The 26,360-nt window shown below is 41.4% G+C and overlaps 1 long non-coding RNA gene across 1 annotated transcript in view; it reads right to left on the bottom strand.

Annotated features, from left to right (window-relative positions):
* Window positions 1–1,193: 1,193 nt before the first annotated feature.
* LOC138516652 (uncharacterized) overlaps window positions 1,194–26,360 on the bottom strand; it is a 59,318-nt gene continuing 34,151 nt past the window's right edge. The window contains exon 2 of the long non-coding RNA XR_011282295.1: window positions 1,194–3,144. This is a non-coding gene — a long non-coding RNA (uncharacterized lncRNA). The remainder of the gene's footprint in view (window positions 3,145–26,360) is intronic.

The raw sequence follows: 26,360 nt of genomic DNA, 5'->3' as shown, positions 1-26,360 counted from the left end.
GACACTGCTGGGGAAGGAAGCCTTTTAACCATTCCCATCCTTGAGAGTTTACAGTGGTTCTGGGAGTTTCTCGTATACAGCAGTCATTGCTTCTGTCATCCTGTTCCATTCTTTTGTTCACCCATCATAGCAAGGAGGTGAATGCACTTCAAAGGACTTGGTGTCAAGTTCATAGCCAAGGGAGCCAAAGGTCAATTTTTTTAGCGTATCAGGGCAGCTGCGCCTGCTAAACAGCAGTGAAGTCTTATTGCATGCCCTCATTTAACTTTTATTTTTTCAATAAAATCAAAGTCTGAGGTGTTAAATATCCTTAATGTAGGTATCTTGGCAAGTAACCGCAACACTGCACATCGGTTTAGGTGTTTCAAATTACATGCTGGTTTTACTGATGCGATCGTCAAGAGTAATGGATCCAAACCAGTTAGTGATACCAGGCTGGGCCGTTGTGCACCCTTAACAGAAACAATAACAATGGGTGTCCCATTAAATAAATCTTGCTCATCAGAACTGGTCTCTTTATTTAAAGCGGTAATCAGAGGTGGGGATTGTGTGACAGATAATACATTTGCACTGGCTACCAGGACCGTTGGCGCCTCCTTAACTAGCCAACCAGTTAAGGTGCCCACACTTTTCTGTTTTCTTGCTTTCTGGCGCATCTCCTTACTCTTCTGTTTTTTGTTTTTTTCTGAATTTGCTTCTATTGTAGAGTTCAAAGGAGTGACAGCTTCACCAGTCCCAGATATTTGAAATATGGAAACAGGATTTGTCCTTACCTGTGCAGCTCGCCTTGATCTGTGCCATTCTTTGTATGTGTTGTAGGTGAGGGGGCGGGTTTCAAGATTGTGACCTGACAAAAATGCTTCAAGCCCATACCGTGACCCTCCAGCCTCACTTTCGTAGAGATTCCTGTTGGCTCCAGAGTTGGCAGCCGATGGTGTCTGCTTGGCAGCAGACTAGTGCTGCTCCAAATGAGACATCAACAGCTGAACGGTAGCACCCTTTTGTTTCAGGTCCTCATGTATACGGCCACAAACTTTCAAAAGGAATTTAACTGAAAAATGTAGTGCATCGAAGTAAAGGTCCATCCACTGCGGTACTCCCAGTACTTGCATTTGCTGTACTTGTGTATCGGGAGTCGCTGCATAAAACTCACCAAAAACGTACACAAATATTCAAAAAGGAGTGTACGCCAGTGCAAGAAGTAAAACCATTTTATTCAGGGCCCCAACGCAGCTGGGACAGCAAATTCAAACAGATCGCATAACAGAACTGCGTGATAAGGTGCTGTCAAAGAAACGCCCCAAAGGTTATAACTTTTATCCAATGCAAGTAACTAGAATTTGTGATTGTGCGACACAAAAAAGATCTCCTCACACAAATCTGATAGGACTCCACACTTTGAACCCTTATATAAAAGCAAACATTGTTATCAATAATTGGATCCACAAACCTTCCCACACCACCCTCTTTTACACCCTGTGATGTCACAATCCACCTTCAATTCCCACAGCACAAAGGTAAGTGATTGAAACATTTGAGATGATCAGCAGAACTTTAATCAACTGCCTTAATCTCTTGATCCTGATTCTCATGAGAATTGCTTTCCAACATGATACCACTAGAGTCTTTTCATAAATGATTTTGAATTATTAAATGGTCATGTATTCCTTATTCATTGGCAAAACCTGTGAGCTCTGATCTGTGACCTCATAAAATAACAACCATGATGTACTACTCTCAGCGCTGGCCTGGTATCGCAGACTCAGCACTAAATAACTGCCACAGCAGGCTTAGCCACGCACAAAATGCTAACACAGATTTAAAGTAAAAGCAAGCTTTTAAGTCTATTTACCGCATTTTGTCCTGCCACTACATTTGATTATACTTACCTGTGCCCCTGTATTGGATTTGTTTTATTAAGGATTTTATTTCACAGGTATCAGAAAGAGCCTCCTCCCTTTTGCAGTGCTACTCTCACAGCTGATATGTGCGTTTCTTTATACCGCGTTGAACTTGCATCTTTATTACATTATTCCCTCTTTTATTAATGTATCAATAACTGCATCTTTTTGAGCCTCTCTTTCCTTTTTAGCTACTTCATCTTTATGTATGCACATAGTTTCCAACTTTGTCATGTCTCCCCAAGTCTCCTCCTAACCATTTAAATGTACCCCCACCCATACAAACTCTGTGCCATTTTTTAATCATTGAATCCAGAACTCTTTGTCATTTTCAACATCTGCAGGCTGTGTAAAAACCAACCCATCAGGATCCTCCTCTTCATATTTCCCCATTATTTTGTTTCCTATCTTCATTTCAAAACAATTATTGTCAACACTCAAGGGTACCATCAAAAGTCCAATTGTTTGTTAAAATATCATTTTAAAAAGTTCTTAAAAATGCAGAAGGTGATAAGAATGAGCACTAGCACAGGGACAGCCACTCGAAACAATATGCATAGCCAGGTGGGTACCCATGTGAAGAGATTGTCCAGCTAGTCTTTTGCTTGTACTCCATTGACCTTGCTTGTTATCTTTCCTAAGAGTGTCCATATCTCTTGCATAGTTGCATTTAGAGTTCCATTAGAGGCCTCACTATCAGGTATGGCCGTGCAGCAACTTGTCCGAAACTTGCCACATACAACTCCTTCGATGGCTGTTAGGAGGTCCAGGACAAACTGATTTTGGAAGGGCCACCAAGCGCAAGGCCTCATCGCCTCTTTAATTGTGTTCAAACATTTTGCTGTTGAGTTTGCCAGTTGCATTAACTCATATCGAGTCCGCTGCAGTCACTTTGAATAAACAGTATTCATCTGGGATAGCAGCCAGGTTCTCAGCACTCTTTTTTGAGAAGTAATTGCTTTCCCGTTTTCTCCTCATAATATTTTCTGCTCATTTTGTTGTGCCATTTTTCCCTGCAGTGAATTCTTCATTGCAGTGATAATCTGAGGCTCCACACATGCAGGGTTGTAAAAAGTGACGAGAGCACAAACTCTACTCTAGTCAGGAGGGAGCTGGTCACATTCTTTGGATCAGCATGCCCACGAAATATCCATCACTGCTGCTGTTCCCCGCATCAGTGCTTACATTCTTCATCACCTTGGCACAGTCCAAATTAGTCAGCTGGAAAATTGACCAACTTGACCTGAAACACAAAGGGAATCGTGTAAGGCTCCGTATGCCAACTGGTTGATGTTTTTCATGTAACCAAGTTAGAACATGAACATATTTTTCCCAAGTTGCTCGGCAGCTGTTATTATCCTTGGCTTACACATTTTGCTCAAAGCCCACCAATCCTTCAGCATGGCACTGCACTATTCCTCCCTCCCATTCATCCCCATACCATACTGCTCCTTCTACTCCCATCAGTGGCCTTGAGTGACATCAGTGGACACTTTGCCCTTCTGTAGTTGTGAATTGCAATCTTTTATGGTCTCATATTTGTAATTCCCTTTGTTTTTGGCCCTCAGTGACATACTCCACCACTGTATGCCGGTGTTCCTTATTTTGAAGCATTTTAATTGCTATTTTGTTCCCCTGGAATACATTTACTCGTAGGACACAGCTTGGGGCAGCAAACGCTTGAACAACACTTCACCTACGTGTGGAATGAGAGAGCACATGTGGCATGTGCCATTTACTCTCTCTCTCTTCCCACACACATCATTTCATCATATCAATTGTTTCCTGTTAATGAATTATGCTCCTCTTCAGTGCCATGGTGGAAGCCCTCCTCATTCATCACATTTCTCATTCATATTTTTCTTTTTCCCTTCATTTGTGTTTCATGTATTTCTTTAAACAACAAACAAAAGTATTAATACTACAATAAGACATATTAACATAATTGCCCTCCAGAAACCTGCAAATATCTTTTTCTTTCTCACACATTTAGCAGTATGAGTTTCTTGAACACCCTCTTTTGCTGGCTTTTTATACATTCTAAGGGCTGTTAGAAAATGAAAAGAAGGTTCGGTCATACACCCCATTATGTTGTGTTTTGGGAGATGGTGCTTTTGTCTCTGGGGACATCCTTTATGTGGACACATCTGCTTTGTCCTTCGAGCTTGATAACAGTTGGTGTTGAATATATGTTGGTGTGTGGGCCAGTGAAGCACTCCTCGTTCCACTTCCTGACGTGGTTCTGCACGAGGACATTGTTATCTGGAAAAAGAGGTGCTGCTTGTGGGAAATGTCGGTTTGGATCACCTGATTGTCCAGATTGGTTTTTAGGCCTCCTCTGCAAGGAGATATATTTAAGGGACTTGGTAAGTTCTTTAAGTTAAGCATCAAATTCCACCCCCCAAAGAATAGCAGAGGTATAGTGAGTGTCAGATATTGTACGTGATGGTGGAATTGGCACATGCATTCTCACCATGTGACAATCTCATAAGGAGCCAAATGATAATCTCATCCAGGCATATGTCTTAACATAAACAAAGAGGCAAGCCGTGTACCCATGATTTTTCAAGCATTTGCATATGTTTAGCCAATCACATTTTCAGCAGGCCATTCATCATTTCTACCAAACCGTTGGCTTGAGGATGGTAAACTGTGCCTAGTTTATGCTTTATCCCCGGGAGTGTTGTTATTTGCTTCATCGAATCGTTGGTAAAGGGCTACCCATTATCAGAATGAATTTCATCTAGAATCCCCCACCCCGGGAATATCTCCCTCCCCATATATTTATCCACAGATCAGGCATCATTGTGGGCACAGGGACCTGCCTCAAGCCGACGTGAGAATGGACACACAACTACAAGCAGGTACTTGTAAGAAGTACACCTTTCTTGCATATCAACATAATCAATATGCAAGTGCTGGAAGGAGCCTTCCAGATGTGGCAATGTTCCCTGTAAAAGTCTCAATGTGTTACCTGGCAGAAACCTCTGGCAGTTAATGCAGTTATTTACATATTCAGTTACATGTCCAAACAGGTTTGGCACAAATAAGTCTACACTTATCCCTGCAGCCACATGTTCTTTCGATACATGGGTGGGATAGTGAAACTGTTCCAATGCCAATTGTAATAATTTCTTTGGTATGACAACCTTTCCTATGCAATCATGTTACCAAACCAAGTCAGTTGGGGAGATAGAACATCCTCTCTTTTTCCACAGCTCTTTTTCAGCATCTGATGCTTCTCCCTGCAATTTAATGATCTGCCATATTGGGGTTGAATTAAAATTCTCTGGCAATTCATCTTTATCTTTGCACACTTTCAATACTGCTATTAGGGGTATTGTTTCTTCTTCACCAGAGAACAGCACATGTGATCCCTCTGGCCTATATGCTGTTTCTTTTGCAGGTCTGTCTGCTCATTTGTTTCTTATTGAGATAAAATGGTGCCTTCCTGTATGAGCTTTGCACTTTATTAATGCTCCCTCTACTGGGGGTGGTAACATGTCTAGAAGTTCACATGGGAGTGCCATAATTTCTTTTAAACCCTCTCCTTTCCCACCTTGCTAATCCTGAGTGCACTGTAGAGGTTACATAGACTGAATCAGAGAAGATATCCACTGCTTGGCCTTCTGACATGTTTAGTGCTTCAATGAAGGCAACTCGCTCTGCTGCTTTTGCAGATAAATGGTTTGGTTGTCGTGTCTGTGAGTACACTATCAACAACTCCCCTTTGTGTACTCCTTGTCTATACCATACCACTGTGCACCCTGAATGCCTTTGCCCCAGTGTCTGGTCAAGGCTGGAACATCTGTCAATGAAAATGAAATGTTGCGCCCCCTTCGATCACTTCTTCCTTAACTAGGGGGTTAACTTTGCCCCTGTCAATGCAATCTACACAGTCATGCACATAATCCCCTTCTTCTATTTTCTCTGCAATGAACTCTGCTGGGTTGGTTAGTATTGACACATTGTCCAACGCAAGTTCTCAATTTATTTGGATGATCAATTGTGTGTCTTTCTTTTGTTTACATTAGTGACATAATTTGATCAAATCTGCTATCAACAGCTTTTTCCTGGATGACCTCATCATCTATGATTCCTCAAGGCTCCCCCAGTATCGTTGAAGTGTTTCTGGAGTTGCCTGTTAAGCCCAGCCTGAGAGCGAGTCACATTTTAGCATCCGAAGAGCAGGAAATGGAGACAGCAGAGGACTATGAGAGCCTGTACCGATGCATGAGCAATGGACACCAAGCCATGCAGCGTAATGTTAAATCACCCTGAAGAGGCACTGAGTTATTGAAAGCCCAGTGCTTTTGCTATGTCCTACACTAGCACTAGATGGGTGTTCGAGGATTCAGACTTGAGGGTGATCTGAAGATGCCTTGATTTCCCTTCCAGGTGATTGTATGGTCACCTTAGGTGTGGACACTACAAATCCTCATTGTAAAAAAAGTAAGGGGAACAGTGACAAATAATGGTGACAATGATTGGTAAGAACATCGCAGACTTTATAATGTTAGAAAAAATGCAGAGCTGCAGACTAGGTAGGATCTGTGGTGTTGTGACTGCCAATAATATGCCAGACAACCAGGCACTGATTGCCCTAATGTATTCTCAATGTTCATACACATTTCTATCACAAATTATACAACTGCCCTTTTACCAACTTTTGAGAAAATGGTTTCATAGGCCTTTCCGGGCTGTTTGTCAAGTGTAATGTTCTTTTCTGCTGCAAAAATATGGTAAACCAATTCAGGAGAATCCCTGCTTCAGAATCTGGAAGAGCAGACTCATATTCATGCCTTGTAGTCCTCATGATCAGGGTACATCCACCTATGGTAGGCACAGGCTGATAGAGCTTCCTATCTCCAAGTAATGCCATCATTAGTCCAGGTATATCCTTCTATGCTAGGTAGTGCCAGATGAAGATGTGTATCCCGGAATAATGTCACTGTTAGTCCAGGTATTGCCCCCAATGTCTATGCCCAGCATAAAGTCAACATTTCCGAGCTTTTTTCCTTGTTCTGATGTGGGAACCCAGTCTTTTATTGAATGACATTTGCCCCTGGTCGCCTAGGATGAAAAATAAATAATGTCTAATGTTATACCTCAACATATATGTTAGCATTACTATAATAGGAATATATTGAAAAAAAGAGTCTTAAAAGTAGCACAACAACATGTATGTAATAAGATGTACAACTACACAATTCCTTTTCACTTTGTTTTTCTTCTGCCAATCTGTCTCTTACTCTTGTGTCTTGCTTTGTTTTTCTCTGCATGTGTCTCTCTGCCAGTCTCCCTCCCAACATCTCTGTGCCTCTAGAATCCAATTTAGTGTGAGTGGTTTGGGGTGGAGCCCCACATCTTCAAATTCTGGAACCAATGATCAGCAAATTGATATAATCTCCTGTGCTAAAGAAGAGTTTGGGAATGCACTCATAACCCTACCCCATCACTGGCCTCTTACTATAGCCAGGGAACTTTACTCTGCCTTGCTCTGTTTTGTTGTGTTATTTGTGTGAGCCGCAGCATTACTGAAATGTACTACACATCTTGAAGAATAGTGAACTATTCACCTGATGACGCAGTACTGAAAAGCATAAATGGCAAATACAGTGCCCTTCAATCCTGATCCACATCACATATTCGATGGTAGTTTGGCCACATGTCGACTGTGACACCCTCAATGAGTCAGGAACTGTATAACTATTAGCTATTTACATTCCAGCATGTGTAGTTTAGTTTTAGTATTGCAAATGTGGTATTATAGTATAGTTTAGTTTATTATTTATAGAGCGCGCCAGACCCTGGGGCATCAGGGCGCACACGACAAGAATATGCTCAGCTTAGTTACAGGTACATGGTAAGTAGGAACATTACATGGTCATCAGACAATTTACATTAGGCAGATATATACAAGACAGGATCTGGGTCCAGAACAAAGTTTTACATGTGCAGGTATTCTTGAGAGGAATATGGTCAAAAGAGCAAATCAAAATGCAATTAATTTTGGAGCTCATTTTGCTCCACAAAGTAATTTGATAGCAGGTACTTGGTACATTTGTACTCAGGCTTAGCCAGGTCTCTGCCAAATTTGTGCATTTAGGCCACCTTTTTCCCTGCATTTTTGCACTCCGCTGTGTACCTGCCACTTTTAATTGGGAATGACATGGCAGTCAGTGTTCACAATTACAATGAAATGCTGCCCGGCATGCTCGCACGGCAGGCACCATGTACAAATGGATCTCTATGGGGTCTGCCTGCTCTATGCATAGATATCTCCAGCATGTGCGCTGGCATGAAAATCCATGGAGCATTTGTATGGCAGAGAGGAAGGAGGCAGAAATGCAAGTTGCGGTCTGCCCCTCCTCTCCACCATACAAACGACTGAGAATGTGGCATGGTGTGAATGAAAGACGTAAGACGCCTTTAATTCACACTATGCCACAATCCAAAATGAACTCCATTATGTTAAATGCTTTAGCTCCTTTAAATGGGCATTTGCCACCATGCAATTTCAATAATTTGCCTACGATTTTGGAGGTTGTCTTTTTAGTTGTTTGCCACTTCAAACCGAAATATCTTACAACAAAGTAAGTGTTTGGTTTGAAAATCTCAGGGCTCTCCATCTTGACCTTGAGCAATGACGGTCTGGGGAGGATGATGCACTTGCCATTTGCTTTGTAAACATAGAGCATACGATTTGCATAAAGTCATATATGTTGGCTTTGCTAATGCTTGTTTTGATTGGCTTGGCACTTGCGTGAAACTATTCCCCTAGGCGCGTGGCCTATGTAGGGTTTTTGTTGGTTTGTGAGACAGTCACTCCACACCATTCTGCACAAGCGTTGATTGGTTAATGTACTAGTAAAAGCTTTCTTTAGAAGCTGCTTTATTAGCATATCAGCTTCGTTGACAAAATTATTGCAAAACCACATACTATTCTGAAATGCACAGCATAATCTAAGAAAAATATAATTGTTTGCAAAAGAAATAGAGACAGTGTTAGTAAGCAGTATCATAAAATGCCATGTGCATGTTCACTTCAATGGTTGTTTTCACAGAATGGCTTAATATCAGCGACGTGTTGATAAGCTATTGTTCTCGTGTTGCCACCTTTGAAAGGGTGTAAATGAGTGTGGACCTGCTGAGATTCAAAACCATGCCACAACTTCAAAAATAAGGCCATCCGATGGACACGTTAATCCAGTGAGCGACACACCTGGTTTCCTCACTGGCAGGTCTCAAAGGTGTAAACACTGATTAATGGCTGTCATCGGCAGGGTTGAAGAGGGAACCAAAAAGGCCCAGGAAATATTGTTCAAAGTGGCCCAATATTACACCTTTTAAGCAAGCCTCACCCTTTTCATATGGGAGCATTTTGAAAAAGTATAGGGTACCAGGGAAAAGAGGCCCAGGATGCAGAGGATGCAGAGGTCTAGCGGGAAATCTCCAGAGTTCCCTGTAGGCCAGTCCCCCCTGGTGATAAGGGATGGTGGATTGTGGATGTCAACAGTGGCATCCCGCTAGCCTAGCTTGGGCAAAGCGAGCAAGATGGTCGGCTGCACCTTAATGAAGGTTAACTCATGCTTAAAGATGATCAACAGAATACATGTGCACATAAATATGATGAGGCAAAGTTGCCAGGTCAGAGGTTCCGGTATCTACTCTTACTTTTTGAGACTTAATGTGATATTAGTATTTCACACTGGCTCGGCTATTTTGAGCAGCGATGTTGTTTGCCAAAAGCTGCATATTACTTGTTCCAACCTGACCTATATTACACTCAGGGAAATAAAATTAAAATGCACCTGCATGCTTTTTTTGAATCGTATCGGTGCATGAAAGAAATGGACCATTTCCATCTGTCTTCGCACGCACCTCGTGTGGCAATTAGATAGCAAAGTTGTCAGCCATGTTTTGCTTTGTCATCACTTTTTTCTGCAGAAAATATGGAAAGCAATATCACTGTTGATCCTGCTATTCTTTTCAAAGAACCCATGGGCTTTACTGTGCCATGCTGACATCATTATTAATTTCGAGATCTCGAATCAGGATATATTAGACAATTCGAATAGCCATGTTATTAAAATGTAACATCTAGTAAGCAATGTACATTTTAAAATGCAAAAATGATCCAACCACAGGTATCTAACGCTACAAGTGAATTAGCGGAACACTGATACATTAAGACGGCATCTAATGAAACCTGGGATTAAATAATGAAACAAACAGACGCCTTTCTAAAAAATAAAACAAAAAGCAGTACAAAATGACAAGGAAAACTGCAATTTTTGACGGCTTGATGCCGAGGGAAAAGCCTAGCATCGGTGCAACAAGCTAACTGAATACGTCGAATGTTTGTGTATTCGTCATAGTGTAGACACTTGCCATACAAATAACTACAAGGCACTAACACACATTCAGAAACAGAGCATACATAACAACATACAACAATCACACTAATACAGATGATGCCCCAATATTCATATGACGGAACCACTCTACTTTGTAAGCATAAAACAGTCGAAACTACTGAGCCTGATGCCACAGTACAAATGTGTCCAGCAAAATATGTTCTAAAAACGTAATGATAAATGCACGTTGCCCACATGTGAGAAATGTATGATTAATAAATAAGACCCAGATTAATAACCCAACAAACAAAAACAGTCGAACAAAGATCATATGCTTATCGCCTATCTGCTATTGTACATTACCTCATCACTTCAGATTGCCACATATGCTGCACCTGTCAGTGTGCAAGGTAATATGTGTTTTATGTGTCTGTTTGCAGCCCTCAAGCCTAAACTGATGGACCAACTGCAGTAATTGTCATTAGAGTTGGGAATTGTAGCAATGGTCTGAGTAGCCATCAAGTTGTGTATTCCTTTGATCCAGCCCACCCACCCATTCCCCTACTTACAAAATGAAACATCTCATATATCCGTTTGTCAACTACTGATCTTAGATTAATGAGTTTGCTGCTTAAACAGTGAAATGGTAATCCCTAACCAAATCAGTGCCTCGAAGGCAGGGATATATTGCTCATCCATGAGAAAAGGGTGAAATAACAAAGCACAGAGATGCCAGGGTGAAAACATTGTTGAAAACAATGTACACTCCCTATAGGTGACCAATGGAATGCTGACAAGGAATGAACAATGGACAGGTCTTCCCTGTCCAGGAACAAGGTACTGTCAGATCTCTGGAGGAGAGAAGGCCTGTTAAAAAATAAATTATGAGAATAAAGGTTGAAAGAAGAGAAAGGACAAGCAGATACATTATCTGGTATGAGTCTCCTGGGATGATGTGGATGTTTCACATTGGAAATTGCACGAGCACTGCAAATACAAATGTCTTTATCTTCTCAGGAAGATGATAGCGTTTCTGTCTTTTGTTTGCTGAATTGCTCATGCCAGCTTTCTTTTTACTCAACCGAACTGGCCCGAGGATATTTAGTAAGATGTATTTTCTTTTGTGTTTGATCTCAGCACTTTATCTGTAGTTGTGAGTATTGGCTGTGCAGAATCAACCTCCACCAATTAAAGGTACTGCCAGCAATAGCCATACTCTTCAAACATCTGCAGCACTTTAACACTCTAAAAGAGTGATTAGAAATGGTAGAAAGGAGGCTTTATTTTTTTAGGCATTGTCTTTTTAGAGTTGTCATTTTTTTTGTGACCAGTTGGACATTTGAACATGTCTTAACATGAGAATAGCTGCAGTAGGGATGCATTTTTACAGTAGATTCTTTTGTGCAGATTATAGGCTATGCGTTAAAAGGGAGGCATAGGATATTCAGAGCACGTTGTGCAAGAAAACACTAAGATGTGGCCGTTCTAATGTTCACTCAGAAATATTGGGAACATGAATTTTGATAAATCATCTCCCCTGGGATGATGTGGATGTTGTGTTTTGTTAAATGAATGTGCATCACAAAAGAAAAATGCTTGGGGCTCATATGTTACGTGTATGGAAATTGGCACCACGTCAAGTAGGTGATTCCACCAGTGCGACGCCAACAACAGTTGATGAACACTCGACTTTGGTAGCAGTGTCAACTTGACATGTTCTTTTTTTTACTGTCTGCTAAAGTCTACGTTATGAGAGTTATCTGTGATCTATGCCACCAATGGGTAGCAGTGGGAGTTGGTATAACTGAGGATTGGAACAAGTTAAATCCACAATACTGATTCTTTACTTTTTTTTCTTTATCTTCTCTGGAAGATGATAGTTTTTCTGCTTTTTCTTTGCTGGATTGCTCATGTCAGGTTTCTTTTTACTCAACAGAGCTGTGTGAGAAAATTTTGTATGATGTATATTTTGTATCCTTGATGTCAGCGCTTTATCTGTACTAGAATTGTGAGTAGTGGCTGTGCAGAATCAACCTCCACTCATTAAATGTGCTGCCAGTAGTAGCCAGAGTCTTCAAACACCTGCAGGAGTATAACACTCTATAAGTAGAGTCCTAGAAAATGCTAGAGAGGTTCAGAGAGGAGGCTTTATTGTTTGTGGCATTATCTTTTTAGAGTTGCAATTTTAGTTTTTTAAATTTTCCTTACCAGTTGTACATGTTAACGTGTCTAATCATGAGATCAGCAGCAGCAGCGATGACAATGGCATGTGTGTCCCCAATCCATCACCACCCAGGAAGAAAGCCACAGGAATAAAAATCCATATAGACATTCGAAGATAATTAAGGTGAAAGAACAGTGCTGAAAAGGGAGGCAGAGGATGTTCAGTGCACATTGTTCAAGAAAACAATAAGACTTGGCCATTCTAATGTTCCATCGCAAAGCCTGGGATCATCAATCATGATAAATCATTTGGTGCGAGTCTACTGGGATGATGTGGAGGATGAGTATTGGAAATTGGATGAGCACCAACAAATTTAAATGCATGGGGATCATCTATTATGTGCATGGAAATTGGCACTGTGTTCAGCACCTGATTCCACCAATGCGATGCAACTGACACTGAATGTACCCTTGACTTCATCAGCAGTGTCAACGCCATATGTTCCGATTTTACTGGCTTACAATGTCTAAGTTATGTGAGTCATCTGTGATCCATGCCAGCAATGGGTAGCTGTGGCAGGTGCCACAAGTAGGGATTGGGACAAGTTAATAGCTGAATACCAGTTTAGTTGTTAGCGTTATTTTTTTTAAAGTGGCAATTTTTACGCACCTTCTTTAGAAGAAGAAAAAGATTATTTGTATGCAGATTAAACACTCATGGCATTAGACATAATGTTATTTATAAGTTTGCTTATACACCTTTTGAATTTTGTAATAACAATGTAGGGTATGATTGCAGAAGTCACATTGTGGACATGCTTACTCTGTTTCTGATCTTAACATGTGTGGATCCTTTGGATAGAAAGTGGAAACTCTGAGAGTGCATTTGTTGTGTTATTTAGAGGTTGTTTGTGATAAACCATTATTTACCATCTTACAGATTTCTATTTGCATATTTAAGAAGTCTATGGCCCTCATTACGAGTTCGGCGGTAGCCATGCCACTATTGGCGGCATGGCTGCCGCCGAAATCGGATCCGGGTCCTCAGAATGAGGAATAACCAGGCCATTCTGAGTTCGGAAGGCCTGGTAATTCCTCCCTCCAAGGACCCGGACCCGGTCCTTCCCCATTCCCATTTCAGCCCCCGTAGGGCTGAAGGGGAATGGGAGAGGGAGCAAACAACGGGCCATTACGAGTTGGCCCGTTGTTTGGTCCCTCTTCCCCTCGCGGAACCCGGCAAGCACGCCTGGTTTGACCAGGCGTTGCTTCCTGGGTCCCGCGAGGGGACCTCGTAATGAGGTGGTACGGGATAAACGGCGCCTGCAACTTTTACGGCGGCGTTTACCCCATACCGCCAGGGTCGTAATGAGGCCCAATATGTTTAACTCTTTTTTTTACGCATATTACTTTTTTTTTTTATATATAGTTACAAAGTAACTTTTACAAAAAGAAATGGTCTTTGGTTTCCGATCATATCCCTACGAACATAAAACTAGTAAAACATTTCATTACATTAAATAAAAAAAGAAAACATGTAAAGAAATCAATGTATAAACGGTTTTGGGGAATTATGAGCTTTTCAGTCTAAATGTGTACTATATTGCACATCTGTGTTGGTGAAAATACTTATTTAACGGTATACCCTAAACTGAGGGGCATTACCGCATCAGGTAATGCCCCAGGGTTTTTGTTGAGGCCATCAGTTTGGTCTGGCTAACCATGTCAATTAATTATGTATGAAGCTCCACCCATTAAATGTGCTGCCAGCAACAGCCAGAGGGCCTCATTACATTTTTGGCGGTCCGGAAATGAGGGTGCAGGTAGCAACATACCAGACCCTTTCCAGACCCTCAAACAAAGAGTTTTCTGGTTGGGGACAGAACGGCCAGCAGGCCTGATCTGCCGGGATTTCCGAGTCCTACTGACAGTGTTTTCACTAAAGCACCAACACTGTTAGCAACGGGCTGGTGATTCAGTGACTCCATTACTGTGGACTCCATGGGAAAGGCCATTTACCATTTCCGCCACCTGCCATAATATCCAGGTGCCACCGGGAAGTCAGTCGGCGGAAAAGGTGTTACAGCATTGCTGGTAATTTTCCGCTTACTGGCAACTGGTTTGACTGGCAACTCTGTAATGAGGTGTAGATTCTTGACACAACTGCAGCACTGAAGCACTCTATTTCAAGAGTCTTTAGAAATGCTAGAGAGGTTCGGAGAGGAGGATTTTCACAAAGTGTGTACTGACATACTGCTCCTATCTCCAGCAGTACCACTTGGATGAGCGAGAGGCCTTCCCAGGAACTTTTTTTTATGGTGCAATGCATCTGCCGGAAGTCTTCATCCACTTCACCCCGGGGTTATAATAGTATCTTTATTCGGTTACAACACATTCCTGCATTTCGCAAATAAAAAAAAAATGTCTGCCATGGAATGGGATTTGAAGTCTGTTCACCCTTTCAATGGTGGCTATTTAAAATGGTAACAAATATAAACAAAGAAGATTGCCACCATGGAACAGGAGAAGAGTCTACCTATAGTCTCTTCTCTCTCTCTCTCCATGTTGGCCATAACAAGATAGATGAAAAAAAATAAAGAAAATAACCGCTAATTAAAGGGAGAAGGGAGTACATGTAGTTCCTTTTATCTTTCCATGGCATCCACTGAAAGAACACACACCAAGCAGGGCCATTTTAAGCACTTTTGGGGCCCTGGGCATGGGCATCTTTGGGGTGCCCCTCCACCAAACCAAAGGAATTAAGGGATCAAGAATAGTGGTTGCACCGCCCACCCCTACCCGTTGTGCTCACAACCTATAGGTTGATAGGCTGTCTCGCAGCATAATAAGCACGTTTACTCCCTTTAAGTCCCCTTACCCTCTTCATTCAGAATGATAAAGAAGTAGCATTTGAAGACAAAGATTAGCAGTCTACAAAGAGGTTACTGTTCTAGTACATACAGGATACTTTGTATCGATAACATCCAGGAAGGTATCAGCCTGTAGTATTAATTGAGGGCCATATGTAAAAGGTACATGTAACCCATTATAGACAGATAACTCACATTAGCTACCTCACAGAATGCTAAAGTGCTCATGAATGGATAGAGAACCCCAATTGGAAGGAAGGAGAATGCTACACATACCTTAGCATGGATAGTGGAGCAGATTAGAGGCTACCAGGAAGGTGTCTTTATCCAGACAGACTGAGATTAGAAGTGGGATACAGTTTTCAAATAGTGTTACCATAAGATATCAAAGTAACAAATGCCTTTGGTGTGTGATATAAATATGCTCACTATTAACACAGTGAAACCATGAATAATGCTTTTATGAAGATTATACCATGAGAAGGAAATCACTCTGAAGGGCCGATAATTTTTAAAGGTTTAGGGACTGGCAATATTGAGAGGTTAAGCAATACAAGATTACATGCGATGCCCAGGATCACACATTGGTTAAGGGGCGAAGGGGTGAAGCTGGGATTTGTGCCAACTCTGCAATTTCTGCATTTGAACACTTTCTTTTTCAGTTCTTACCATGAAGCAAAACAATCTAATTTTATGAAGAACTGACTAGGAAAGTACACAAATCACATTACCAAACATGACCATTTTTGAACAAAATATTATAGAAGGTTGTTATGCAAAATGGGAATGATTCTAGCTTCATTCTCTCCATCATCAAGGAAATTATATAAGAACCAGCATACCAATGGATGTGATTTAGCAAATTTAATCGTGGTTTGTCTTTTGTGTTTTAAAGCTTTCAATACTTTTAAAACAATGGCTTGTGACATTTTCATTAATAAACGTGCATACATACCTTTGACTTTTACCAAAAAGCAAACCGTTTTTTGTGTCAAATAAGCAGACCTTAAAATGTGCTTGCCTGAGGCCTTTAAAATATGGTCCCCTCTCTTTGGTCTACCATCCCTTCCATCCAAATGGCCTGCATAAGAAGAAAGATCAAGTAATGGGATAAACGATACCAGCAGCATGAACGCTTTTGTTCCATAGTCTTGAATTTGGATACGTATACACCTCTTGGATTTACAGTTTATGCCATTGTTGGACGCGATTGCCTATGTTTTACAACACAAACCAATTTCTAGACCTTCATTATACGGATGATATGTTTTAATATTAACCCCTATCTGGTGCAGGTACATTGCTGGTAATAGCAGATGTTGTTCTGCAAACCCACATACATGTGCAGGCAGGTTTATAAACCTCAGAAATAGGAAAGGATCAGCCATCCTTTCTGAAATGTGATATTCTAATTGTACATATGAACACATAGCTCTGCAATAGGTGCTTCACACACTAAGCTAACTTCTGAACCATTTTAGCACTCAATTTATCTATATGCATTGCCCATTGCACATGATCACCACCATTTCACCAATCTGCACCAAACTTTGCACAGTCACATGTTCGGACCCTCTTGACATTACTGGCTACATGACATCTGGGCACCCCACCCCTTTCCCCCAGATTTCGGTAAAAGTGAAAATGTGGGTATGGGTTTGTGGGTATGTGGCTTTGCATATGGTCCATATACAATTCAGACTGTTTCACTAACCTGTACCAAATTTTGCACAGCCACATGTTAGTATGCTCCAGACATCAGTCGCTATATGACATTTGCATTTCAAAAGCATCATTGCACTACTATAGATGTAGTTAAATACCAGTTGGCGTATTCTAACTATTGATAGTTTTATAGTTCTGAAGGGTATTATTTTAAGCAGTTAGATACCTGTTGGTGTATTCTAACTATTCTGATATTCAAAAGTAATATTGCAGTATTATGAATGCAGTTATATACCAGTTGGTGTATTCTAACTGTTAATATTTTTGTAGTTCTGAAGGGAATTTTTTGAAGCAGTTCGATACCTGTTGGTGTATTCTAACTATTTTGGTATTCAAAAGTAGCATTGCTGTACTATGGATGCAGTTAGATACCAGTTGGCGTATTCTAACTGTTGCTAGTTCTACAGGTCAGTGACAAAACATTTTAGACCCTCATAATCAGTACATTCTAAGTAGTATGTTTGAAACAACATTACTGTGTGTTGTGCAGAGTTGTTTCTGTTTGCATAATCATTGGGTCATTAGGAAAAAAATCTATACAACATTAAAAGAAAACATACTACATTTATGTGAGTTTAACTTTCACAGTAAGTTTGTTTGAAGTGTGCAGTACTTAAAGGAATGATTAAAGTGCACTAACCATTGATAGTTTCACAGGTCAGTGACTAAATTTAGGTTTAAGGAATATTAAGTAGGCATTTGGTAGATTTGCTGGTAATCTCTGTTTTTAGAGTAATGGAAGTATTGTTGCATTCAAACAAATATAACGACCTGCATTGGTTGTGGAACCAGTGTGGTAGATTACGCCTACTGTAGTGAAGGTGTTCTTGCCAAGACATACTTGCCCGTATGTGAAGCTAGTAAGCTTGCAGTTATTTTCTGTACCATCTGCATTGTACCTTAAAAGCATCGGTATTAGATATTGGCTATGTGAGTTTATGTGCAAGGTGGAATGATTGCCTGAATAGCAAAAAGTGCATAATATGCCATGATTTGTATTTTGCACCATATGATGAAATTGGAATGGTTTCACAATTTGGTACAGCTACAGACACAAATCATTCATTAGGGATGTGCTCTTGTGCAACATGGTTGCAGAGACTGCATGTATGTTTCCAGGTATATGAAATATGTAAGATTTCATTCATATGTATGCTTTGGTTTCCAGTACTTGCAGTAAGTACATTAGACATTCTGGTGGCTCTTCCTGTGTGTTTATGGTGAATATTACCATTCCGGCACAGTAGTCCAATTCCTGCCTTATTCCTGAGACACTGTAAGTGTTGTCAGGATTATTTGTGGCATTTCTATGAAGGACAAGCATTTGTTAATACAACTGGTCTGAACCATTCAAGTAAATGTTTTGAACAATAGGTGGCAATTGGAACAGAAGATTGATTGCAACATTTGCATAGCAATTTACACCAGCAGTGTTGGAAAATTTAAATGGAAAATGTAAATGGACCAGAGAGTTCCGCCTCTGTGTCATTTGCTGGCCATCCACTTGTTTTTTTTAGAAGAAATATGTATCTTTATATCTGCTGATGGATGTGCAGTTGTGTTTGCATTAGATAGTTTTGTTGTTGTACTACTTGATGAAGTAGCAGATTTTTTTGTTTCTTTGGTGGTATTGTTGGGAGATGATAAGTTCTGTTTGCATTAATTTTCTTTTCAAAATGTTACCTTTTGAGGAACAGGGTACGTATCTAGATGGGGTGTGTAGAGTGCACAGTGTCTGTTGTACTCTGGGATGGAAGGAATGTCAGCCTTGACTTTGTTGGCATCAATATTTACTGGAAAGTCTTTTAAGTGTATCTTTAAAGACTGTGCTGCCATTTTCAATCTATGCCTGACCTAGGCTTAGAACTTGCGATTTGTGAATAGTGATTGCATATGCAAGACACAGAGAGAATTGCTCTTTGTATACATACATGTCTTTGAAAAAGAAGGAATTATGCTGTTGAGCGTCCTATCCTCTTAACTTCTGAAAGTTTGTCAAAGTGGATGTTGATAAACTGAATGTTGTTGTAGCGTGGATACATCTGGAAGCCAACAACTGTTTCGGAGTGCTCCATTAACTCAACCTTGCTCCACGTCAAACTTACATTTCAGAATTACTCCACAGTTTAAACACAGTGTTAGCATTTTCTCCGAACCAGCTGTGTTGGGGATACCGTTTTCTAAGCTATTCAGTCGTGCTGTTGCTTGTTGACACATAGGGAGTGTCATGCCATGCACTTCCAGTTTGTCTGTGGAGCTAATATGCACTATTTGTTGCATTTCTTTTTTAACATTATCTCATTGAATTGAGTACAGCTTGCTAGGGTTGGCATTATAGACATACATTTTACATTTGTTTGTGCTAATTGTGCCATGACATCAGGAACAGATGTGTCACACAAACACTCCTTCGCCACTGGAGTTTTCCCATCCGCCCTGAAGCACTCCCTGTGCACCCCCTACTGTTACGCTCACCTGGTCTATGTGGGGGCATTGGGGCACGGTTGGTGCCCTCCCTCGACTTGGCTCCTCTGGATCGCCTCCCTCTCCCGGTTGCTGCAGAGCCTGCTGTTCTGGATGCTGGTATTGCCCCTGAGAGAAGATGAGAGCTAATAAGAATGGTGTGGGGGTGTCGTGACTTCCCTCGAACCTATCGTGCCAAAATGAAGTGTGGAAGCGTTTTCCCATGCAAGCTCACCTGTTGTGTTGTAATGTTGAGCTATCCGTCCTGCTTATCGTAGCAGGGGCGCATAGAGCGGACCGAGTTGCTTCACTGGTCCATGGAAGTGTTGATCCAGACCGGCTGCAACCAATCTACTCAGAAGGTAAGTCTTTTGGTAGTGATTATAGTTTGTTTATTATAATGTTTTTGTCTTGTTCAATGATACATTTTTATTTTTTATTTTTTTATTGTAACATTAGTTTTAATACAAAAAGAAAAACTTTAAGTTACAGTTCATCCAACCATAAAATATAAAACAATATCTTATGATTAATTCTTTCAAGACTTTACACCCATTATGATTGTCCTTTTACTTCCCTAAAATTGAGACTTTACTGCTCCTTATTATTTAGCATCAGGGCATCCAGAAAGTTAATTGTGGCGCATATTAACTGAGTATTACCTCCTCCAATCAAATAGCTCCACCATGCATCCATATTACCAGATAGAGGTGCAAATTGAGCTAAATGCAAGGAGCGCTGACTTGTAATCGTCACGCATTTGGTGATTATATATCTCACAGATTCTACTTCCTGTTTGCAAAACCGGCACCATGAGTCATGTACACCGGGGTCTCGTTTCAACATTTGGATATCTTTGGTGTACTAGAGGTTAAGACGTAACCGAAGGAACATATCTCGATGATACCTAGATGGAAATTGCTTCAAATATTTAGGGAGCAAATCAAGTTGGTTCAAGACACTACCCAAATCGAGCGATGTTGCGAGCTTCATCCGCTTTTCTTTGTTTGCTATCCAGTTTCCCAACCGCAATTTCCGTTTTGCTTCTTGCGGTCTTAACAACACTGATTCTATGGTGACATCCACTTTATCCAAAGCATACATCAGTCTTGCTTTCCACTCATTCAACAAACGAGCCGAGGGGTGCGATGAAACTCTATGCAAGATTTCATAAGGTTTAGCAACTGGATTCAACCGCATTTTTCTTAGGGTGGAAACAGATTTCCACTGAACAACCCCATAAAGTGATTCAATACATAACTCATACCGTATTGCAGAAATTGACACGTTTTTTGGTAATCTTAAAACCTTGCACCAGAATTTGCCTTCTAACCTATCCCACAATTCATGGGAGATGTTCCAACCTGATTCACTACCGAATGTTATTGCTGGCACCACTTTTTGAAGGTAAAATGATAACACTGGCCCAAGGGTAAATTTTCCAAACTCTACGTGCAATTTTACTCCCTGCAACGGAAACATCTGCATACGGGCCAACAGATCTTGGGTCCAATCCCATTCCCGTATTGAAGTATTGAAAAGTACCCCTAGATACCGAATGTTATTTGACACCTCAAGAAGTTCATCTGCTATTCTCCAAGAGAAATTATTAGATTTATTTGAGCTGCAATTGCCCATCACAATGATCTTTGACTTTTTTGTGTTGATCCGTAAATCATTATGTATACAATATTCTTTAAATGCATTAAGCAAACGCTGGAGTCCAATTGGGGTAGAGTCTATTAGCACAATGTCATCTGCGTAAATGGCCCAACTTAATTGATGCCCATTTACTAACGGTGGAAACACCCTTTGACCATTTAAGGACAACGATAGGGCTGAGATGAATAACTTGAATAGTTGTGCCGCCTGAGGCAACCTTGTTTCACTCCTCTTTTAGTAAAGATTTAATCAGATAAGTCACCTTTCTCATTTAGCCGTACTCTAATTGAAGTCTTTGTGTGGAGCGCAATCAGCGGAGACAACAACTCACTAGGGCATTTCCAGTCGTATAATTTCCTCCATAGTAGATTACGGTTTATGCTGTCAAACGCCTGACTTAGATCTATGAAGGCGAAGAACAAGCTTCTTTTTTGCATCAAGGAGTCAAGCTTCAGACTGTTCAAGAGGACCAAATTGAGCTCTACACCCACTGCTCTCGTGAATCCTGTTTGACGTACGTCAACCGCTCCCACATCATTGGCCCATGTCGCAAGCCGTTTCTGAAGGAAAGATGAAAATACCTTGCCGATTGTATCCAAAAGGGCAATCGGGCGATAGTTGTTAGGATCGTTCCGATTGCCCTTTTTAAAAATGGGCACCACAACCGCTTTTAGCCAAGACTCAGGTAGCACTTTCTCGCCAGCAATTCGTTCAAAGAGGATGGCCATGAAATTTGCCCACAAGGCACTTTGGGTTTTTAATGTCACATTAGAGACGCCATCAGGACCAACTGCTCGTGTTGACTTTAATCTTTGGATTGCCCACTCAATATCCTCTTCAGAGTCGGCCACGTTCCACCTCGATGTATTCAAGATCAAATTTGGAACATCAATGCAATTGTGGTCGTCAAATACCCTAGAGAAGTGTTCCACCCATGTAACTCCGTTCACACCATTTGACAATGCGTAAGAATGTTTTACGCCACCTGTATTGATGATCTCCCAGATGTGTCTACTATCTTTTTGTAAGATTAGCTTTAACATTTGTTCAGCCTGTTCTTGAATTCTGATCGTTTTGAAGGATTGTATCCAATTACGGTGTTGCTGTCGCCGAGATTGAATTAATTCCAGGATGTTGCTGGGGCGGGTTTGCTTCAGGTCACATAGATCCTCTCGTAGTTCTTTCTTTGCTCTCCCTATTGCCGCACTATAAGGGTGGTTCAATTCTGTCACATTAACATTGTGAATTTTAGTCATCACCTTATATTGATGCAGCAAAATGGGATAGTTTATCCTTGAGAGGGATGAATTTGACTGTAGAAAAGTCGATGTCATCTGGGCTAACTGAGGAGCATTCATTTGTAATCGATTAGTTTGATTATTTACTGTGATGTTGGCACTGTACTTAATATTTTGTTTTTTTGGTTCCTTTAGCCAAGACAACACCAGCGCATCATGATCTCTATTTTCAGTTTCTAGTATTTTTAGACTTATGATCAGATCTAGAAATTTTCTGGACGCCCAGATATAATCAAGTGTCTTCTTACTCATTCCCCGTTTCCAGGTAAACCCTGGGGGGATGTCGCCTCATGTACATCCATTCAACATTGAGCAACCTCTCCGGGACATTTTGTTTATCCATCAGGTACCTAGGCCTATTGATATAGTTCCTGATTTCCAATCAGATGTTTTACTCTTTATCAATTGGTTGTTAAGCCAAGCATAATTGAAGTCTCCGCATATCAAAATTGTCGGGTCACTAAAAGACAATAGACACTCGTCAACTGCAGTCATAACCGCCGCAATGAAAGCAATTTGTGAAATCATTGCCGGGTTCCAATACAAGTTAATTATCAATAGCACTTGATCATGTGTGCTTATGAACTGACTCTTTTGGATCGTTGTGACTTGCACAAACATATTCGTGTTTTTGGAGGAAAGAATCTTCCATTCCAGACTGTTTTTAACCAGTGTTATAAGACCTGAAAAAGGGCGCCCAAACAAGTTCTTGCCTGCAGGATTCAGCAAAACAGTAAAGCCATTGCATGCTGGACATTCACGTAGCCAAGTCTCCTGCATGCACAATATGGGAACGTGGTCCGGGAAATGCCATTGGTCTTGAAAAAGATGCACAAATCCGCGAGTGTTCCACGACAGTAGCTGATGAAAGGCGTCAGTCTTATTTTCCTTTTGCTAGTTGCCGTTATAGGATGGAGCCTTCCTGCTCGGTGTACGATTAAAGCTCATCTGGGCCCATAACTATTTCCTTCTTGATTCATTCGCAGTTAGTTCCACTGGAGAACAGTGCTCTCTTTCATCATCTTGTTCGTCCTCACAGTGAACTTCAAAGCCAAAAAACAGAAGATCCTCGGCGGCTTCCTTTATAGCCGACAGTAAGGGCCATGATTTGAGGTGAAGCCTCACCCAGTCCAGATGATCCTCGGACATGTATTCAACCACTACAATATCCTCCGATTTTGTCGCACGCAGAGTTGGAATACAATAAAGCAGATTTAAAATATTGCGCCGATTCAAATTTGCTTCTTTTTGTTCCGGCCAGATGTTTTTAAATTGGACTCGCCACAACCCATGATTTAATGATGAGTGATGTTTTATGATCTTATCACTTGAGCTCCGTTCAAGTTTTTCAACCTGAGCTCTCGTCTTTTTCGGATTAAGTATTTCACACAGAACATTAGCACGGGAGGATGAGATTCTCACCTCTCCACTCTGTATCTTTGCATCCTTGACAACCAATGACGAGGAGAGCGGCATCATTTTCTGCTTTTTTACCAGACCGCCCCCTTGAGGAATGGCACCCTGCACATCTGCAGCCACGGGCATGATACTCTTAGCTTTATCTAATGCAATAGATAAGCCTTCCACCACAGTGACTGTAGCAACCTCGACATCGTCATCAATTGAGTACGTGGAGTACTCGCATGGCTCTAGCGAGTCTTCAGAGATTGCCTCATCTTCATCTTCAAAGGTATCTCTATTTCTTTTGGCACAGATCTGTGGAGAGATTAGTGTTTTAGGAATATTAATAGAACTTCTTGGTGCCTCATTTAATTTCTCGGCTTGAGAAACTAACTTTGGGTGAGGAGGAGTAGTGAGATTCCTTAAAACATTTTTAACACCACTTGTCCGTGCTCGTTTTGCCACCTGTTTCAGTATTGGATGTCGTTGGTGGACGTTTGGACGGCCATTCTTGTGATGTAGTTGATGAGCAGTCGCCTGCACTGGTGTGGTTGACTTATTAAAAATGCCAAATGATGGTTTCTTTGTTAAGGAATCTGGCTCCACGACAACCACCCTCGGCTCAGGCAGCTTATTGCTGCTTTCAATGCTCTGCGCGGTTGAGGCAGGTAATGATCCATCCGTTCTTATTATGTCACTGTCAGGCTGCGTTGGCATATCATGAGTGGTGCCAGGAAGCTTATGCTTGGGTCCATTTTTTTTCTCATTGAGCTGCCATTTTTCAGGCTAGAAGTTGCTTTTAAGGGAGCTGTTGATTTGCTCTTCGTACTCACTGGACACACTCCACCAATTGGTACACCATCCATCGGACAATCCATGTTAGTTGCCTTATGAGCCACAGCAGAAATCCCATTTGGAGCATCTGTGGGTCTTACAAGAGCTTCATGAGTGTCATGTTCAACTCGCTTTTTTGTAGTGGTGTTGAAGCGCATCCATTTAGTACATTCGATGACCGCTTCCATTAGGGCTGCTTGATCTCCATGCGACTGCCGAGCAAGATCACACAATCTATTTTGCCATTTTAGGGAGGTTTCAACTTCGTAATCCAGTATTTGCGTATTGTTTTCCGAAAAGCCTTCTAGGCTTGAGATCTTGTTATTGATGGAAACTAGCATAGCCGTTTGATCGCGAATAGCATCATGTAGGGATTCATAAAGCTTCATGAAGGGCAATGAAGCAATTGAAGTTGCAGCAAGCACAGTATTATGTATTTGAATACCAGCAGCCGTAGATACGGAGCTTTTGGAAAGTATGTCAGTTTTTGCCTCCTCTGAGGCCACTTTATCCTGTGTGCTGCTAGTAGAGAGCTCAGGCGTTAAGCCTGCCACGTTGGGGTCTTTCGCTGTGGCTCGCTTCTCAACTTCCATGACAATTTTGGCCTCCCTGTCTCCACATAGTCTGGTGTGCAATGCCGTTTTTGATGTATTCTAAGACAAAGGCACAAATGCCTTGTCACCTGGGGTCGCTGGAGAGCTACTCCTTCTGTGCGCCATTATTTTTGCTGGTGTCTGATAATTCTGCAAGAAGCTGTCATTTAGACGTTCATACATAGCCAAAAAATCTGCTTTTAATCTGGCTGTTAGCTGTACTTCACGCGCTGACATTTCAGTATTAACGTCATCTGGGAGGGTCATTCCAGATGACATGTCCATGGAGGTAGTCTTTAAACTATGAGGCAGCATCTGATTCAAGTCAGTCTCTGGCACCACAATGACATTAGCCTTATTGGGCACTACCATGTCATGCGCTGTGCTTTTAACCAGTCCAGCGTTTTGGGGAACACTGTGTCTCCCCTCCCCATGTCTCTTTTCGGGTGATGGGACTATATTATCTGCCATACTCGTCACATACAGCAATGGCAAACCCACTGTTGTCAACTTTCTTGGGGTGAAGGAAGAACATAATACATGAGGCTCAGGCAGCACCTCCAAGCTATGTGAGTTACTCAACTTCGGAGGTAATGGCACTGTACAAATACTTCCACCTGGCCCAAGACATTCGGGAGATTAATAGCAAGCAGATCAGAGTCGGTTAGCTCAAAAGGAGAAACCTGTGCCACATCACTAGCATCAACATACACAGACGGAGACGGCAGAACGGCCAACTCCTCCTCACTCCCAGCGCCTCTGCCGCCATGGTGGATCTTTGAGTCAAATGATGTCGAGGGTATGTGGCCGATGGCACCCAATGATGTTAAAGACAGTGAGGCTAAGGAAGGAACCACTCCCCCCACCGTCTCTGCGCCATCCTCAAGGTCAATCAAATCAACTTGTCTTACCTCCTTTAAGGATTTCAGCGGTTGTTTCCGACGGGAAAGGAGGGATTTGAACCGTGTCTGAGGACCGTATTTTGAGCTGTCGGGCATCATGCCGCCAAGTGCCAATCATTGTGAGCAGACTGTTTTTCCTCAAACCCAAAAAAAAAAAAAATATATATATATATATATATATATATATATAT

This window comes from Ambystoma mexicanum, chromosome 6q (assembly GCF_040938575.1).
Source record: "Ambystoma mexicanum isolate Mex_15411 chromosome 6q, UKY_AmexF1_1, whole genome shotgun sequence".
Lineage (NCBI taxonomy): Eukaryota > Metazoa > Chordata > Amphibia > Caudata > Ambystomatidae > Ambystoma > Ambystoma mexicanum.
Note: the sequence above shows the minus strand (reverse complement) of the source record. Positions and strands in the feature narration are given on the sequence as shown.